The following is a 16292-nucleotide window of genomic DNA, read 5'->3' on the forward strand; positions in this document are numbered from 1 at the left end:
TTCCTATTGACTGTTTGATGAAGAAGGTGTAACGGAGGAGAGGGGATCACAAAGGCTCCCCTGTTCAAGGAACCGCAGGGAAATGACAGCGGACTTGCCACACTAAGGGAAGACCCCGACAAGGAGCGTGCAATTAACCTACAAGTTCTAGAATAATCAGGGTATAGCCATTGAAAATGGCATTTCTGTAACACTGGCAAGTGGGACCTTTGTGTGCATGTGTTTTAGAAAAATCCTTTAGAGTCTTCAGGGGTCATAATTACAGATACTTAGAGCTGGCTATGTGCCCAAACTGTTTTAAATCCTTAAAATTGAATTGTTTACTTTATCTTCATAAGACGAGGTAGGAACTCTTATTACCTCTACTTGTAAGGTCAGAGTGGGGGAGCAGGCAGCACACAGACCTAAGCCAGGACTGCGTGGTCATTCAGGGAAAAGGGAGGATTTGAAAAGACCGGACAACTGACTTGAAGTGACCTCACTGAGCGTGTGGAAGAGCACCCGGGATAGGTGGGCTGCGGGCATCTCTATCCTTGCCTGTGACTTAGCTTCAGGTTTCTGACTTGTTGGATAATCTTGTATCTGCAGCTTCTTTTTTCCTAGCTGCCTTCGGAACATAGAGACAGGAGGTTCTTGTCCTTTAGACTGGTCTGCAGAGCTCTTTGCCTTCTACTAGGACGGGGTAGTAAAAATCCATCTCACTCCTTCATTCTTTCTGCTCAGGGTTGGTTTTGTGCATACAGTAAAATCATCTGTGCAGTGAGCTAAATATAGTTAGGATTTAAGACTTGAGTAAGAAAGACATTCTCATCAGGCACCAGGATTGATATGGAAATGAGACTCAGTGTAACAAGCCTGCCATTTGTGATTGAGTACGGAATCACCTCTCTTCCCTGTTTTCTCACTTTATACTTCAAATTCCAAGCTCCACTAAAAAATGTTTTTCAAGAGAAAGAAAGCAATGAAACAGGATTTGTGGGTGGTGAGGTAGTACTTCAAGCATTCACTGTTACAGATCTGAAATGTGACATCACTTGTCTTTTTCAGACAAGAAGAGATGCAGAAGCTGTTGTCTTGGCCAGGAGGAGAGACACGTCTGCAGCGACAGACAGAATCCAGCATGGCGGTCGCTCAGTGGGTGTTGACGTCCTCGCCGGGTTTACCCGGGACTTCCAGGAGGGAGGTGGTAATCATTCAGCTATTTCTCAATATGCCTCCTTTCCCAAATTATGAAAAGGGAAAAGTTTAGGAATATTTTCAGCAACATGAACTATAATGCTAAAAATAAGGAGGCCCTAAGGCTGTTGAAAGGCTATTTTCAATTTCAGTTAACCCTGGGGCATGCCTGGTTACAGCACAGCTGCTGAGGGTGAATTTCTCACTTCAGAACATAGCATCCCAGATTTCACAGTGGTCCTAGAGCTTCAAAACTGTTAACACCTTTACAGTTCTTGTAAAACCACATATCACTGCTGCCTGCCTTCCAAGGTCAGCTCTCCGGTGAAAATGATTGAATTCTTGCAGCCTAGATCTTTACAAGAATCTGAGGAAAGGGATCTGGAAAAAGCTATTATTAAAGTCCCACCCTTGGCTCACATTTTACTGTTTAGAATAGTTCTCTGTCTGTATTCAAACTAACACAATAAAATAAAGGAAGGGAGTTGTCTCAGTGCTTCGTTAAGTATGCTGGTCATTCAGACAAGCAGGCAGCCAATGAGCAATATTAATAGCGGCTGCTGTATGCCGTGTGTTGCAAGGAATACTTAATGAATAGTCATTGGATTCCTCAGTATTTTGAAGGGTAGATTCCTGCTGCAGCCACTCTTGCAAGGCAATGTAATACACCACCCTGTGGATGCAGAGCAGGTATGAATCTTAGGGAGGAAGAATGTATATTTCCGTTCATTTTCTTCATTTTAGTAACTCAATTTCAGGTTTTAATTTCTGACTGCAAGCTTCATTCTGCTAGGCTAGTGGAAAGAAACCTTAACTTCAGTCTTTTCTGGGGTTTCCCCATCTCTCCCCAGGATTGTGTCATACTTCTGGATCTTGGGCAATGTTAAGACACTGGGGTAGGCTGTCATCAGATCCTTCCACACCTGTCCAGTTCCATTGTTTCCATCTTCTTCACCCTTCAGGAATAGCAGCTCTCAGCCACTCCCATTCTCAGCTTGGGGCAGGGGTATCTTGGGTGAGGCTGTCTCTGGTTCCACTGGCCTATGTGCACCTTACAGCCATTTCCTTCCTTCTCTGAGGTCTTGCTGCTTTCCAGGTTGTGGCACCAGGGAGTGAGATAGGTACCTTCTGTCCCCTGACTTACCTCTCTCTGCCCCTGACCCCTGGGAGAGTCTCTCTAGGGGCTGAGAGAAATCCTCATTCAGGCTTCTTTGAGAGCCTCCCTTACCTTGAGGACTTCTGTTAAACAAAGGCAGAAGGACTAATGGGAGTAGTTCTGCCTTTTTTTCCATCACAGTCTTTCCTAGAGGCAAAGAGGAGCAGAAGCAAGTTATGGGAACAAGGCGGCGAGTAGGAGATAGAGAGAAGAAGTGAAAGGTAACAACACTGAGAGGGAAAAAATAAATGATTATTTCAAAGTAATATCCTCTACCAGCCCTATGGAAGTCAACCTACAGGCTCGTCAAATGCCGGGGGGAAGCAAAGCCGGCGCAGATGCGACTAGGAGGAAAGGAGAATCCAGTTCAAATGGGATTGAGGGCCCCTGGGAGTTAAGACAGGGCCGTGTCTTCTCAATGGCACCTTTCACAGTTGGATGACATACACGTGGTAGCTCTTAAAAATCACTGTAGGATTGGATGGCTCCTTAGGATAGGAGGCAATGAACAAATGGCATCTGGGGCAATTAGAATGTAGGATGCTTTTTTGAGGGAAACAGGTAAGTAGAAGAAGAGAGATAAAATTTCTCTAAAATCATTTCTTCTCCTACTTTGTGGAGATAGAACCACTGACTGTTAGAAAGAACCACTGAGTATTAGTGCTGAGAAAGATTGTTGAGAGCCCATAGTTTTATCAGTGAATTTTTTAAAGGATGGAAAGCTTGTAACATTTGCCCTAAGTTGTCTAGTCCAAGGCAAGGATGGAACTAAACCCAAGTCTTTGGGGTCTTTGTCCTTTGTGGTGTCTAGGACATTCTTATATGTTGAAAAGATATTCAACAATTAGGCTATTTCAAAGATAAGAACAAACTGAAAAAGATGATCTTCATCAATGCCAATACAATACTATTTTAGGGGGTTTTAAGACAAACAGTTATAACTGTTCCTTGTGGTTTATTTCCAGAAACTGAAGATGTCGTCTAAGGATTTGGAGTGTACGCAGTGAATCAGTATTGTCTTCTCAGACTCAGAAGCCCAGGCCAGCTGCATGGCCAGATGGCCCACTGGCCCCAGTGGGCCTATCCTGCTGGTCTGAGAACTACAAGCAAAGCAGAGAGAGAGAGAGAGAAATTATAGCCAGTGGCTGCTGCAACTCCAGCTGTTGATCCAATTCCAGACATGAGCACAATGATGATCTGGCTGCCAAAAGAAAAACACATATTCCAGCCAGAGAAAGAACTGCCAAGGATCTGATGATTTGCTTCCATAAATGTGTTGTCTCATGCACATCCAGAAGAAAAGTGGAGCTCAGTTTAATTCTTTTCTTTGGTATTATTTGAACTATTTTGTGATTTTGTGATGACTTTGCTACCCATAGTATGTTTCATGGACCAGCAGCATCCATGTCCCTCAGAACAGGTTAGAAATGTAGAAACTTGGGCCCAGCCCCACACCTAGTAACTCAGACTCTGCATTTTTAACAAGAGCCCCGGGTGATTCACGTGCACCTTAGGATTGAGAAGCATCTGAAGGCAGACAAAGTCAGGGCATAGGACCGCGTCCAGAGGATTGGGTAGTGAACTTGGGGTCGAGAGAAGACCAGACTTGAGATATGAGACGTGTTCTAGACCCAGTTCTGCCGCTTACCCTCAGTGTGACCCTGGGGAAATCACTCCCTCTCTTTAGGCATTGATTTCATTTTCTTTAAAATGGAGAAGAACGTTTGACTTCTTGACTTCAGGATGGGGATGAGGATCGAATGAGATACTGTGTCCGGGAAAGGATCTGTAAAGAAGAATGCACTTTCCAAACGCAGGAGGATGAAATTGTTGTAGTTGTTCAGATATACCTAAAATGGAATTTGCGCTTTTTTGACTTTTGGAATGAGTCATAGCATGAGTCTAAGTCAATTATGAAGAAAATGTACGTGACAGACAAGAGCAGCCCATGAATCAAGGAAACGTCTCCTCTGAGCCACTCTCCTCTGAGACGAACACAGAATCCTGGCTTGTGAAAATGGCTATGACGAGGCACTGTTTATGCATTTAGCCGTGGTTTTCACCTCGAGCTGTTCACTGCAGCCACTGGGGCATCTTTTAAAAACTATTGTTGCTGGGGTTCCGACTCAGACCAGTTGAGTTGGAACAACCAGGGCTGGGACACAAGCATTACATTTTAAAAGCTCCCCAGGTGACTCTAATGGTTAGCCAGGGCTGAGAACCCCAGATAAAGTGCTCGATCAGAGCAAGGTACTCTGTATAATTGAACATTTCTTGTCATGGCCAACTGTGGAGGAAAACGGAGATGGGGAGTACTTCTGTTTCCTCTTCAAGCTTCCAGATCTCTCTTTAAGTAATTCATTTTAAAATGTGAACTTGGAGAACTAAGCAAGAAGATAGTTTCATCTTACAGCACCAGAAAATCTGAACATCAGGAATTCTTTAGGTTGCCTATTACTATGTGATGTGGTCAAGTGGGGCATTACAATTCCGGGTTATCAGGCCTTGTAAATGGGACCAGTCGACAGAGGGATGCTGAGAACTAAGCAATGGACACCTGGACTCAGAGCAAATGCAGGCCAAAAAGAAAATGTGTTGGTTAGGGAAAGGCTGATGAATGTGTCAGGAAGGGAGGCTCAGGCGTTTAAAGATCACGCGGCAACCGCTGGCATGGGCACAGTAAATCACTTTGGGGCCAGGTGAGCCTCTGAGGCCTTTTGTCTTTGTTCTGGGTCACTGAGGACGTGGACTTTCATTCTGGGTTCTCCTTCTCCAGTCCAGGGCCCACCTCTTTTCTGATCAGGCCTCCAGCTTAGCTAAGGATGTGGTCTACCTCCCACATCATTTCTGAGGAATGTGGTCAGAACGTCTCCATCTTTTTAGTATAAGCAAGTTCCTTGAGATGGGGAGTGGTCTGCCAAGAGGATGAACTAGGGTATAATGTTATACTCTCTCCACCTAAAATGTCTTGAGTTCCAAAGTATGAGACGTGGGGACACTGGCTGTGTGAAACGCCATTCCTTGTCTCACGTGTACACAAACAGAGACTTAATTCGTTGTTTCCTTTTCCTGAACAGCCTTCACCTACCCTCCAAGTACCCGCTGCCCCCAAGTCTACTTGGCTGCCCTTTGTCCACTACCTTTAGCTTGTCTTTCTGGCGAAGGATCCCATTCCCCTCGCTCACCCTCTGAACCTTGCCAACCAAGAACCAGGTACGCCATCTTGTCCCTTTCAGCGCTGGCGCTGGTTCAGGGCACCGAATACACTGCACGGAGACTCTGCAGCAGAGGCAGACCACAACTCCTTTCCTGCTCAGGGTTTCTCAGCCTCTCCCACGTATCTGTTCTCATGGGAATATCCCTCGCTGGTTATTGTGAAAACGAATGGGATTTTGGAGCGACATTTCCTTTAAAGTCATCTTTAGTAAAGCACATTTATTATTACAGCAAAAGAGAGCTATAGCTTTATTTTCTCTACACTTTTTACCCTGAAAACAACAGAAGAAAACTTGATCGATAAGCAGCTACTTTAGAAGTTGTTAAAAGACGTAGGATATCACTGGCACCAGATCGCTCTCATACGTGCGTACGAGCTGTTCTTATTTATAAGACGTCTGGCACTCAAGTGTCCAGGAGATCTAAAACATTGTAGGAAAAAAAACAAATGAAAGGAAACAAATGTCTTTTGAGGTTTTCCTACATTTTTTCTTCCTCTCCTCTCCCCTTTCCCAATCTTGAAGAAAGGTCTAGTGGTAACTGGAAGGGACAAGCCCCCTGGAATCTCACCTCCCAGCCAGCCCTCGAAATTAGCACTAGGCAGTCTGATTTATTTCTCTGAGTCCCACTTTCCTTTCTTATATAAAGGACAAAGAAGATAATTGTACCTACCACCCAATGTCATTGTGAGGTTCCCATGTAGCAATGTCTTTGGCTTTGTCAATAGTTCTAAGTATTTTAAGTATTATACAATTTATGCAATCACATGTCGAAAAATACCACAGCATTTAATTCTATTTAAAAGAAGCAAACCTATTATTCCCTGAGGTTAAAATATATAGTATCTCTATTTTAATGTAATAATCAAACTTGGGAAACCATTGGCCAAGATTCCTGATCCCCTACCATTCTCTTCTTCTTCCTTAGGGCCTGTGGTTCATTCCTGCTAGGCCCTGGAGGCGGGTACCAGTTACAGTGCTGGTGAGAACTGCTCCGGAGGGGAGACTCTTGAGAGGTTAACTGTGCTAATTCAGTTCCTTGACAATGGCCTGGACAGTAAGCAGGTACTGGGCAATTTTACTTCTGTCTCTTTCATTTAACTTACAGCCCAATTCCAAATATGCTGCGTCCAATCTTCCCACCCCTTGCCACAGTTCTGCAGGAGGTCAGGCCGACAAGACGCCATTTCTGGGTCCTCGAGATCAGATCCCCTTTCTCCCTTTTTTTGATCTGGCAGAAGGTGAAGAGACGGATGCTCAGGTAGGATGGGGGCCTGTGCACCCTTTTGGGGAGGTTTCCACGTACATTATTTGGTAGGAAGAAGGCTAGGAGGGTGTAACCAGATTTGATCTCCAAAGCGTGGTAATTAACCAACCTCCTTTTAATTTTTTAAAAACAGGATATTGCTGCTCAGGTGTGTTACATTTGTGGTCGTATTGGGTGTTCTCCCGAACATCGGTGCCTGCACGAGCCATAGAGTCACATCCTCAACGATGGCCGAGCCTCCTTCCTGACTCTGATTGGACTCTTGAGGCCTCTTAAACCACTTGATGGCCTGAAAATTCACTAAATATGAAGCCCAGGCAACGAAATTGCAAAGTGTACTTTACCTAAAAATAATTCATGTCCATTACTCAAAAGTTTCAGGGGAAGTTTTATTGAAGGCCGTGAAGCAAACCTCCACTTGTGTGGGGCCTCTCTCGGGTTTTTTAAATAGTGACTTCCTCATCTGTCTTTCACTTCCCATTACAAAGTGCTGACATTACTTCTAACTTTTTGTAAACTTACCACTCTCACCACTTAATTCGGTAGCTCTCCTTCTTATTTTTCCTTCCTGTTATTTTGATTTTTGAACATTCACGGGGTGTTAGGTGTCAACGCCAGCTAACCCCAACCATATAGGTCTTTCATCTTTTCATAGTGGGGCTCTAAGATCTTTATAACCACCAACAGAGAACTCTGTGGTTTGCCAAAATTCCAATCAGGAAGAAGGGCCCCTTCCTCCACTCTGTTTTCTATTACAGCTTTTCTCCTCCCTGCTCCACTGCATTGGGGAGCACAAGAGTTTGGGGGGATGAAAATGGCTCCTTGTCATCAAAACTTGGGGACCCTTGCTTTCTAGAAAAACCACAAAAAAAAAGCCTTTCCAAAATCCTCCTAATGATTTAAGACTCGATTTATCTAAGCCATATCTTACCTTTTTATTCTTTTCTCATTTCATTCTTAAATGTCAGGATTTACATTTCGAATTCTGCTGTAAACGAGGTTTATTATTTTCAGCTCTAGTTTGTCCACCTTCTTCCCTAACTCCACCCACACAGGCTCAGAAACGAGGGCTTGGTACGTCTTCTTCCCCTGGCACGACAATCCTCCTTAGCTTCCGGGCCAGCGGCCTGGGTCAAAGGTAGATGTGTTGGGGGCCGTGTGTGTACCTCTGACTCCCTTTGACCCAGACCCAGAAATCCAGTGAAGGTTAATGTTGTGTCAGCTTGACTGGGCCATGTGGGGCCCAAATATTTGGTAAAACACTATCCTAGATGTGTCTGTGGGGGTGATTTTGAATGAGATTAACATCTAAATTTAGACTGAGTAAAGCAGATGGCCCTCTGTAATGTGGGTGGGCCTCATCCGAGCAGCTGAAGGTCTGAATAGAACAAAAAGGCTGACTCTCCTGTGCGTAAGACGAAACTCTTCCTACCTGATTGCCTCTGAAGTGGCACACTGGTTTTTTCCTGCATTCAGATGTGAACTGAAAAATAGGCTCTTCCTGGGTCTCAAACCTACCAGCTTTCACCCTGGAACATGCTGTGGCTCCTCTGGGTCCCCAGCTTGCTGGCTACAGATCTCAGGACTTGGCCTCCATAAAGGCAGGAGTCAATTCCCTAGAATCTCTCTCTCTCTTCCCATTTTTCTCCAGAGAACACTGGCTAATACACAGACATGTGATTTTATGCCTGGATATAATAAGATGGCTCTTTACACTCAAAGGGGAATCTTGATTCTAGGTTTTCATGGTGAGCACATGGCTGAGATGCCATGTGTCCTGTGTGGACGGGGATCACGTGTTTCAGTTTATAGACTTGGATTTGAGACCCCGTTTCTCATCCCATCTCTGCCACCAAGTAGCTGCACGATTAGGGACCATTTCTTCTCTTTGAGCTCTGCTTTCTCACCCACTGTGTGGAGGAATCACAGCGGATTATCCCTAATGCTGCCTTCACCTCTAACAGTCTTTGGTTTTTAAAACTAAAATAATCAATATACTTATTTAGATGACCTGCATGATTGAAATCTGAGAGGGGGTTGAAAAGGATAAAGGGAAGGACAGGCTATCTAGGGATCTGAGGAAACATCTGCCATCTTGCCATTCCGAGAGTTCTCTTTGCTCCTCCTCTCATCCTCCCCGAACACATTACCATCTGACTCAGTCAGAATCTGGGCTTGGGACTACAGGTAAGTGAAAACACTGATTCAGATGGGCTTAAACAGTGATAAAAGTCATTATCCCACAAGGCAGTGGGTTCAGAAGAAGGATGAGCTGCACGCATGGTGCAATTAAGGGTCTGGTTTCGCTTCCGCATCGTCTCCTGGCTCTGTCTCTTCTGTGTTGGTTCTTATGGCAAGATGGCTGCAGTCGTTTCCCGGGGGGCAGGAGAGATGAGGAAAGCTCTTGCAGAGTCCTCAACAGACTTTCCTTTATATCTCATTGGTTAGAATCGGATCACACGTCCTCTTCTGAAGCATCTACTGACAAGGGCAGTGAAGTTATAATGATGGGCTAGACAAGGATTGGTAAACGATTGCTTATGGGCCAGATCCAGCCTGAGGCCTGTTTTCATATGACCCGTTAAGCTAAAAAAGGTTTTAACATTTCTAAAAGGTTATAAAAGACAACAAACAAGGAATATGTGACAAGTACTTATGTAGCTGAAAACCCTCCGATAGTTACTATCTAGCCCTTTACCATAGAAGTTTGCAGCCTCCCAGCTCAGATGAACCAGGATCTACTTCTAGAGCTGAGAATGGGGTCAACTGTCCCCTGAGTTGCATGGAGGGAAGGGTTGGACACTTGAACAGACACTGAGTCTCTTAGAAGGAAGAAGGGGGAAACAGATGCTGTTTGCGTAGGCAGCCAGTTGGGTACACAACACTACCTCTTTTAGCCTCTCCACTTCTCTCAGACGTGAGACATCTACAAGCATTGGCAATGATCTGTCAAACACAAGCTCTGAAGATGCCATTTCTGAGAATTTAGGTTTCCAGGTGGGAAGTATTTTCTTTCCTGAATGTTCCACTTTTTCTGCTTATAAACAGATATTCAGGTAATGGTCAGCTCTTCTTTCTCCTCTGGGGATCTGAACAGAGTGTTTTTAGAACATAAACACAGACATGCTGTCTCAGGCACACATTCACGCACACACGTAAGCACGTTGACACATGGGCAGAGATACAAACAGGTACCCACTCTGAGCTCCTCGCTCAGAGAACGTTCAACAAATATCCAAGAAATTAAACGTGTGCGTACTATTATCATGGCTTTTAAAGGGAAAAGCTTATTGCAGTTCCTGGTTCAGTTTTGGGTAAGAACAGGTTGGATTAGGACCAGCTGAGCTTGCACTACTAAATAGTAATTAGATTAAATAATTAGTATTTCTAATTAGACACATGTGCCCATTTCTGAGCACCCTAGTATCCCACTGAGTTTGACTGTTGTTAAATGTACCCAGAAGCAAAGAAGACCCTGTGAAGACCCTCTGAAAGTGCTGGTCTTGGAGCATTGTTTATGACCCTAAAAGAGTTTGCACTGGGGATTAGAATCCACAGACATGAAGACCTGAATACAAATAAGCGCTCATTTTCTTGGAGCCTGTTGTTGACTTTGGCGTATCGTTCCATATTCTGCTGTGCTATAAATTCTTAAAACCAACTGAGGACATTGTCATCACAGCCTCTGCACTGCTGGCCAAGAAGAGTGAGGGTGAAATTCACGGCTGAGATTCATTCTGTGTGTGCTTGGTGTGCTGAGCAAGGATATGGTTTTCCTCCCCTTCTGCTAAGACTTTCAAGGGGAAAGTAAATATTAGAGATATTAATCATTGATAATTAGGAGATTACTTATAAAGCAAAGCAGCTTCTAGTTATTTATTCATTCATTCAACAAATATTTATTTGCTACACTGATACATGGTAGGTCCAGTTTTAGGCACTGACAATGCACCAGGAAAGAAGCAGACAAGGACTCCTATGCTCCTAGGATTTACACTCTAGTAGGCTGGAGACAAAATCTGGGAGTTGCAGTATATATATGGTATTTGAAACATGAGACTGTAAAGGATCTTCAAGGAAGTGAATGTAGATACAGAAGAGATTTCCAACGATGAGGCACATTCTAACAATATATGGTAGGAGAGAGAGGAAGAGACCGAAAAAGACAGCTAGCAAGGATGGAGGAAATTCAGGAGAGTGAGGTGTTTTGTAAACTAAGCGAAGTGTTTCAAAGAGGAGAAAATACACAAATGCATCAGATACCGACAGGTGGAGTACAATGAGGGCTGAGAATTAACTGCAGAATTTCATGACATGGGGGTCACTGTTTACCCTGATAAAAGCAGTTGTGGTGGCGGGATGGGGAGAAAAGACTTGACTGAAGTCTGTTTCAGAAGGACTGAAAAGAGGGAAATAAGTGGCTGGAAAAAAAAGCCCTAGTTAGACAACTTTCCTTAAAGGATATCACTTATCCGGTCTTTTTGTAAATTTGCAGTACCAAAATCTTGACTATAATTGAAAGCTGCAGCCTTTTCAGGAAAAATATGTGTTCCATAATATCTTGAGGTTTTTGTTTTTTTTAACCTGAAATTTTAGACAAAGATTTAGTAGTATCCTACTAGTTAGGATACTAATTTGGCTACTGTAACAAAGGCCAAAATAGGAGTGTGTCAAGCAAGATGGAAATGTATTTCTCTTACTTAATGGTCTGAGTGAAAGGATTCAAGAAAATCAATGATGTTGGGGACCTGGGCCCCTTCTTGCTCCACCATGCTCATCCACGACTTCCATCTTGTGGTCTTCGAAGGCTGCTCTGACTTCCATTGTGACTTCCAGGTTCCAACAAACAGCAATAGGGAAGAAGGAAGAGAATATTCCCATCTTTTAAGGGTATCACCCATAAATTGCACATGGCCTTCTCTCACTTCCTATGAAGAACCTAGTCACGTGGCCACACCTAGATGCAAGGATGGCTAAGAAATGGAAGCATAATTATGTGTCCAGCTAAATTTTTCTATTACTGAAAAAGAAAAAGGGACAAGATAATGGGGAACAATTAGCAATTTCTGCCACAAAGATTGATTGAAAACAGCTGAACTGTGACTATGAAATGAAAACTTTACACATTTTTTTCTGTACAGTTAACTTGAGCATAATTATATTCCACAAATAATGAATAATCTGTCATGAAGTTTTAATATTAAACTTCAGCTTTTCTCCACTAGGAATTAGCCATCAGGTCATTTCTGAAATCTCAGTCATTTTCTGTGCTACAGTGGTTATTTCCTTGTGTCTAGCTTGTATCTTGTATCTACTAATTGTGTAAAGTGCTTATTTTCTGAAAATACATTTGTTTAGTCTACAAAATGCCTGCTGCCAGTTATTTGTTTAATAAGGCACAGCTTCTCTTTATTTTTCTGTCTTATTTTGAGATCTTTCTGTTGTTTCTGTCCATTGTTTCTTGCTTCAGTATCTCCCCAAAGAACACTTCCTAACTTATTTTATGAGGCCAGTATTATCTTAAAACCAAAACCAGACAAAGATATCACAAGGGAAGAAAACTGCAGACCAATATCCCTTACAAAGATGCAAAAATCCTCAACAAAATACTAGCAAACTGAATCCATCAGCATATCAGAAGGATTATACATCAGGAGTAAACAAGATTTATGTCAGGAATGCAAAGTTCGTTCAGTATACAAAAATCAGTCAATGCAATGCACCATATTAGTGAAATAAAAGATCATCTCAAGAGATGCGGAAAAAGCATTTGACAAAACCTAAAATTCTTTCATACTAAAAACACTCAACAATTAGAAGAGAATTTCCTCAACCTGATAAAGGTCATCGATGAAAAACCCATAGCTGACACCATACTTAATAGTGAATGACGGAAAGCTTTTCCTCTAAGAACAGGAAAAAAACAAGGATGTCTCTTCTTGCCACTTCTAAGCAACATTGTACTGGAGGTTTCAGCTATGGCAATTAAGCAAGAAAAAGAAATCAAAGCACTCAGACGGGAAGGGAAGAAATGAGACTCTCATTTGCATATGACATGATCATATATACAGAAAATCCCGAAGAAGCCACAAAAAACTATTATTGCTAACACACAAGTTTAGCAAGGCTGCAAGATACAGGATCAATATAAGAAAATCAGTTGCATCTACTCAAAGCATGGTGAAGGCTGGGAGTTTTCTTCTTTTGGAAAATCCAGTCACTTTCTGGTGGGCGTTCAAACCAAGAAGACCGTGCAGAGTTGCACACGCCGGGTGCTCCCTATGTAGCGCTCTGACACCACACACTGCTTGTAGCATCTTGGGCTTCTCTGTCGAATTTCATGCTCACAGTGGAGTAGTCTAGTGGTTTTCAAATGCCAGGCCTAGGAGGGGGAGTACGTTTCGTTGACACAGTTTCACTTGTCTGTAGTGAGATGAGAAAAACATGACTGATGTAGCGCACTTTGAATGCCACTTGAAGAACTGTCATTATTTTGAGAATATAGTCTTCCTAATTTTTAGGTGTCAAACATGTCCTTTCTTTCTATGAATTTGTTATGGCAGTTTATACAGGGATCTTTGCTGGACTTTTAAAAAATTTATTTACTTAATGTCATTACTTGGTAAAGTGAAAAGCTAACAAAGTCCTCCACTGATTAATCGATTTAGTTTTGAAAGTTTACTTTGTGAGATTCGAGAATCCAGGAACCACAGGTGGAAGCTACAATAGCTGGGTTTGCTATGTTTTTGGGGCTCTTCCTAGCTTCACCTCAACTGTGTTGCTGCTCCTTGCTAGACCCGTCTTCTTTTTTCTCTTCTTCTCTTTAGTTCATCTAAGGAGCTTGTGTCCTCAACTCTTTTGTGTGTGATGAACCAGGAAAATGTTGGAGTGGGAAGAACTAGAAAACAGCTTGAAGGATTTGGGATTGCTTAACTTGGAATCTAAATATCATAACTTAGAAACAGAGAGGTTATAACGGGAAGGGCATGAACCTTAAATATTTCTAGTGTTTTTTTAAAATATGAAGAACTGGGTTAAAACTTCTGAGCATTTGGTTGAGCAACAAGAAGGAATTCAATAACTGGAGCACTTGTGAACCTTGGAACAGCCAACAGAGATCCAGCTTGCGGTGTTCGTCCCTGTGGCACGCTGGCCAGGTCAACTCACATCTGCCCAAGTGTCAGACATGGAGGCTGGGCCTCGCAACCCTGGAGAATCAGCCAGCTACCTAATTATCAAACACTTTGATGACTACCCATAATTCCTGTATGACTTTCACATCACTGTGTGTGCTCTCAAACTTTTCAAGCTCTTGAAGTAAGGTCTACAAATAGCACTCACCCACGGGCTTAAAAACATGTGTTTCAACCAATAAAGTGACAGGAAAGAACAGGACTCATGCTCTTCGAACTACTTCATTTTTTAACATTCTACTAATTATTTCATAATCATCCTGTTCATATGATAAAAGCTGGTAAACTTTCTGCAGGCAAGCCCACAAAAGTTTTGGAGAGCTGGAGTTTTTCCTTGCCTTCAGTATAGTGAAATATATATTACTATCTAAATAGTTGCATATTTTTACAACGTTGGACTTAGAACCACAGCCATGTTTCTCTTGCTCTGAATGGCACTCTGTTTCGCTCCTTTTGAGCTAAAACACATTCTCCAACTCTGTATTTACACAAGGAAAGGAATGAAGGGCCACGGAGGTTAACCCTTTTGCTTAATGTAATGCAATTGATATTAAAAGCCAGACCTCCTGATTCCTAGCCTATTGCTCCGTCCACAGCACCAAACTGTCTTCCTCAGGATTTCTGCTCTGAAAACTCTAAAGAGAAAGATTCAAGTAGGGCGAGAGAAATTATGGCCTATCTCTGAAAGCTTTTCGTTTTCGATGAAGGATGCTGTGCTCCAGCTTGCAGAAACGGAGCTCCAGCATTGCACGCTTCACCCGGTGATGGTGTCGGATGGAACTCACCTGTGTGCACAGACCTGTGGCGTGTTGCAGCCTGGGGGACTTTGGAGATTGTCCAGCCTGGGAGCTTCCAAATGATTCAAAGCTGCAGAACTCTTTCTTCAGATGAGACTGCCCAGAGATACGCGTTATAAGAAGCAGTTCCAAGTGAGGCTTCTCTCGCTGAGGTGGGGCCGGAGCTGGCGTCTGTCCCCGCCCCTCCAACCTCCCTCACCCCCACAGCCCCTGGCACATGGATTAGAGCACAGGGCTCTGGGGGAGCAGTTTCAAGTCCAAAGCCCTGGTCTTTGTCCCTCAATTTGCCTCTGAGAAAACCGAGGACACACGTTAGTTTTTTAAAGTTATACCCTCAAGTAAATTCTTATTTTTTTTTTTTTTTTTTTTACAGATTGGCACCTGAGCTAAAAACTGTTGCCAATCTTTTTTTTCTTTTCTTTTCTTCTCCTTCTCCCCAAAACCCCCGGTACATAGTTGTGTATTTTTCAGTTGTGGGTCCTTCCAGTTGTGTCATGTGGGATGCCCCCTCAGTGTGGACTGATGAGTGGTGCCATGTCCACGCCCAGGATTCCAACTGGTGAAACCCCGGGCCACTGAAGCGGAACGCGCGAACTTAACTACTCGCCCCGGGGCCGGGCCCCTCAAGTAAATTCTTAAGAAAGAGTCTGTGGAAGGCGAAAATTTCACTCTTTGCAAGTCTGAAAATGTTTTGGTTTGCCCTCACACTTGATTAAAGATATGTAAGTTGAAAATAATTTTCTTTCAGAACTTTGAAGGCATGTCTTCATTGCCACAGAGGTCCGATTTTCTCATTCCTTTTCTGGGGAATATATTTCTTTCCCTTTCTCTGGACAGTTAGAATCTGATTTTAATTTTTAAATTTCCTCTTGCTACCTGCTTGGCCTTTAATATTTGTAATTATCTGTACGGCACATAACACGTGCATGTATAAGTGTGTGTATACGCGTGAATATGAGCATTTCTCATCACCCTGAACATGTCAGTGTTGCACACAGTCCTCACTTTTGGGATCTTATTTCTCCTGTATGCTTCTGCAGAGGAATCGCTCACTTCCATGGCAGCCAGCACTGCCAGTACCCCCCATTTCTAGAGCTGAGAGCTCCCTCCTGCTGCTGCAGCTGCCCTACAGCACACTTTAAAACAACCACCTGGAGGGGCTGGCCCTGGGGCTGAGCGGTGTGGGTAAAGTTCCGTGCACTCTGCTTCTGTGGCTGGAGTTTGCACATTTGGATCCCGGGTGTGGACCTACTCCACTCATCAGCCACACTGTGGAGGCATCCCACATGCAAAATAGAGGAAGATTGCCACAGATGTTTGCTCAGGGCTCATCTTCCTTAAGCAAAAAGAGAAGAAAATTGGCAACAGATGTTAGCTCAGGGTGAGTCTTCCTCACACACACACAAAATAAATAAGTAAACAAAAATTAAAGACCACCTGCAGCTTTTAAATAATCTTTGAGTTCAGGGGCACAGGAATGGCAGATGC

The sequence above is a fragment of the Equus caballus genome, chromosome 18 (genome assembly GCF_041296265.1).
Source record: "Equus caballus isolate H_3958 breed thoroughbred chromosome 18, TB-T2T, whole genome shotgun sequence".
Taxonomy (NCBI): domain Eukaryota; kingdom Metazoa; phylum Chordata; class Mammalia; order Perissodactyla; family Equidae; genus Equus; species Equus caballus.